This window comes from Triticum urartu, chromosome 5A (assembly GCF_056163025.1).
Source record: "Triticum urartu cultivar PI428250 chromosome 5A, HENAU_Tu73, whole genome shotgun sequence".
NCBI classification, from domain to species: Eukaryota; Viridiplantae; Streptophyta; class Magnoliopsida; order Poales; family Poaceae; genus Triticum; species Triticum urartu.
The window spans coordinates 127,774,622-127,779,099 of NC_141877.1; positions in this window are offsets into that span (position 1 = coordinate 127,774,622).

Below are 4,478 nucleotides of genomic sequence, written 5' to 3' on the forward strand. Positions count from 1 at the left end.
TTCACTATATGGGAGCTTGCATGGATGGAGTGCTTGTTTCCTTGTTCTTCTTTTCGTTTGTATCGAAGAATAATGTGGAACTTGTTATATGGATGCATGGAACAATGTGTTGGATGAACATTGTGATATTACTGTAATATGTATGGATTGAACTGTGTTTCTTATGCATGTATGTTGTCATGGATGGAGCTATGTGTTGGATACATCATATGTCTGTTGTGCCTGTGAAAAAAATATGTATATCTGTGTGTGAATTCCTGTGAAATTAAATGGATATAAATAAAAATAGGGGATATATAGCCTCTTTGCCGTCCGCTAGCGGACGACAAAGAGGACACTTGGCAGCTACCTGTAGACACTGAGAACACTGGCTGCCTATTTGGTCAGCTATGTCGTCTGCCAATGGACGACAAAGACCTTTGAATCTTTGTCGTCTGCTGGCATACGGCATAGTTGCCACGTGGTAGCTTCCTAGTGCTGGCCTAGCTGAGCTCGTTGCCGTCTGCCAGCGGACGGCAAAGAGCGCCGTTAACCCCCTAACGGCTCTGACCCTACCCCACTGCCATCCGTTGTCTTTGTCGTCTGCTGGCCTCGGATGGCGGACGGCAAAGAAGGCCTTTGTTGGCACGTGTTCAGACGGACAGTTTGCCGTTTGCTGGCAGACGGCAAATAAATTTGCCGTCCGAGATCTATGCCTTTGCCGTCCGCCATCGCAGACGGCAAAGAAGCTGATTCCAGCGGTGTTTATGCAAAACAAGTTGCATGTCTGTCAGTGGAACCGGTCTCATGAACGTGGTCATGTAAGGTTGGTCTGGGCCGCTTCATCTAACAATACCGCTGAATCAAAATAAGACGTTGGTGGTAAGTAGTATGACTATCACCGCCCACAACTCTTTGTGTTCTACTCGTGCATATCATCTAAGCATAGACCTGGCTCGGATGCCACTGATGGGGAACGTAGCATGCAATTTTAAAAAAATTCCTACACTCGTGCAAGATCTATCTAGGAGAGGCATAGCAATGAGAGGGGGAGAGTGTGTCCACATACCCTCGTAGACCGAAAGCGGAAGCGTTAGCTTAACGCGGTTGATGTAGTCGAATGTCTTCTCGATTCAACCAATCAAGCACCGAACGTACGACACCTCTGAGTTCTGCACATGTTCAGCTCGATGATGTCCCTCGAACTCTTGATCCAGCAAAGTGTCGAGGTAGAGTTTCGTCAGCACGACGGCGTGGTGATGGTGATGGTGAAGTGATCCGCGCATGGCTTCGCCTAAGCACTACAACATTATGACCGGAGGAGTAAACTGTGGAGGGGGCGCCACACATGGCTTGGGACAATTGATGTGTGTTAGAGGCACCCCCACCCCCGTATATAAAGCAGGGAGAGGGGAGGAGGCCGGCCCTAGGCGCGCCCCAAGTGGGAGGAGTCCCACTTGGGCTCCTAGTAGGATTCGCCCCCCCTTCCTTCTGTTTGAGGGGGAAAGGGGGAAGGAGAGAGAGGAGGAGAAGGAAAGGGGGGCGCCGCCCCCTCCCCTTGTCCAACTCAGACTCCTCCCTTGGGGGGGACACTACAAAAAAATACACTTCCGTGATGATACGTGTTTGTCACAGTAGGTCATTTTTTTTGTCATGCATGTACATCCATGACAAATTTATGACAGAATCAAGATAGTCATACCTGTGCTGTCGTAGAAGTGTTCCATGACATTACCAAAATTATCATCACGGAAGTGTCCACTTCCATGATGATAAATCGCGCGTCACAGAAGTGCTTTCGTCAAGGGTGACCGACACGTGGCATCCACCATAACGGAACGCCGTTAAGCTATCGGGTCGGGTTTTGGATCCGATAACCCGTTAACAGCCCCGACCAATGGGAAATTTCCACGTGTAAAATTCTTATTGGCCGGACGAAACACGTGTCAGCTCGTCAGTGGGTCAGATAGGCGCCTACGATACGTCAACACATGGCACGGCCCAACAGAGGCCCATTCCTGTGAAAAGGCCGGCCCGTTTGACTTGGTCAAAAGCTGGCGGGCCGGCCCATGGAAAGCCTGTTAACGGCCTGTTCGAATATAGCCCATTTACAGCCCGCTAACCCAAGGCCCGTTACGCCCTATCTGAATTAGGCCCAGTAGCGTCATCTGGGCCATCCAATATGATTCCAGCCCGTTTTCACTTCTGGCCCATGTATGGCCCATGACGTCTTTCGGCCCATATGAGGCCCTATGTAACTCTTGGCCTACTAACGGCCTGTGGTGAAACTGGCCCGTAATGAACAGTGTATCACTTTACACCCATTAACGGCCCGTGGTGAAACTGGCCCGTAATGAATAGTGTATCACTTTATACCCATTAACGGCCCGTTATTCCGTTGGGCCGTTTCCAGCCCATGTTATCTTTCGGCCTTCTCAGAGCCCATTTATTCTTGGGCTCATTTCCAGCATTCGTTTACTTACGGCCCGTTACTGTCATTTTTTGCTTGTGGGCCAAATTCAGCCCGTGGTTACAGTCGGCCCGTTTGTGGTTCGTTAATACGTTGGGTCGATTTCATAGCGTCATCAAATACGGCCTATTAATGATGGCCCGTTATGGTCGGCCCATGAACGAACGATTCCAACTCTAGCCCGTTTACGGCCATAATGCGGTCTGTTTGGCCCATGTTTGGCCAATCGATTATACGGCCCGTATAAGGCACATTGATAATATGGCCCGCAGAAGGCCCATTGTTTCTACGGCCCGTAGAAGGCCCATTGTTTCTATGGCCCGTAGAAGGCCCACTGTTTCTACGGCCAGTAGGAGGCCCAGTGTCACTACAGTAAATATTAGCCCATGGTTATTGTGGCCTAGTTTTAAAAAATAGGTTATTGCAGCCACTAGCTAACCGCGGAAAAAGAACTGCAATGACTACAAGCAAACAAATAAACAAGACAATAAGGAAATAAATACGCAAGCAGCTAACGCTAGGCTATCACGGCTATTACACATATTACATCCACTGGGCATCAAAGTTCGCCACCAGTGCAAATATAGGGAACAAAGCTGCATATCATATACACTGGTTGTCAAAGTTGGCGACCAGCGTAAATAAACGCCGCAGCAAAACAAATCCAGAACTAAAACCACTTCAGAAGATCTCAAGAAACAATATACTGGGTACCCATAATGCTGGCAAGATGCTTAGCAAGCTTATTAACTTTCTCTTGTTTGGCGCTTAAATCCTCCAGCGCTTGCTGTTGCACCAGAAAATATGCATCTGAATTCTGCAGGGACTTCCTCAGTCCTTCAACTTCCTGTCGTAGCACATCTGATCGATGTCTTTCAACTTGAAGTTGAGACTCAAGAAGACGAACTAATTCAGGCAGCGAGTTCGAAGAGCTTGAGCCAGCAGTAGTGGCCAGTAACTCGAACACTACATCAAGACAGGACTTTTGGGTTCCCTCACTGTCGTCAAGATAGTTTTTATCAGCTTTCTTGGAGATCAACAGGGATGTCTCACTATCTTGAACCTTATCTGCATTACTTCCTTTACCATTGGATAACACGGTACTGTTCTCCAATATTTTGTCCGCATTCTAAAAGAGAAACAAGCAGATACATCACATGTTTACCATGTTGTATATGAAACTCATTTTGGTAAATGAGTTCAGTAGTAAAGTGGACATGATAACAACATGAAACAAACATATATCTATGTACCATGGTCACTTTATGGTCTATATCATTCTAGTTTTTGTTGCCAAATCAAGATAGAGACACAGTTCAAATAATATTTGTTCAAGACAAAGCAGAATAGACAGAATATAAGTGTGGGTAACTATAGAGCAATAACAACACTTGTAATGTGCATGACATGAGAACATAACTGTTTATTCAATTGAAACTGAAATCAACATAGAGCAGGTTACAACAGCAAACCAGTTAAAGAAACAAGTTTAAAACATACCTGTTGCACCATTGGAGTTTCAATTCCATCCTTCAAATTTGAAAATAGTTGGTATGAGTAAATATAGTCATGCAAGAGCAAAGGAGTATGAACCATAGCTACAGAACCTGACCTGAGAACAAATCTTCTTCTCCTTTAAGCATTGAGTTGGGATTCAGAGTGGTGGTCCTCGTGCTTTGGGCACTGCAGTTCCCTTACTAACTGCTCGTGTTTGGGTGCTCTATGGTGGAGATGGTGCTGTGTCAACTGGAACTGGGTTACTATCTGCCGGGGTTGGGGTTAGAAGGGGTGTAGCTGGTTCTCTGTCCAACTGGGTAGGGGTACAATCTGCGAGAGTCTGGGTTATGTGCGGTGGATCTGGTCTTTGGGCAAGTACAACCGTGGTTCTATCTGCATCAATTGGTAGCACTATCTTTTCTGAAGACCGTGTTGTTACTCCCTTAGATACTACCATCACGCTCTCCAATTCAAATGGCTGATAAACAAGAAAAGTAACTGAAAGTATAGACATTGTATGATAGACAGGTGC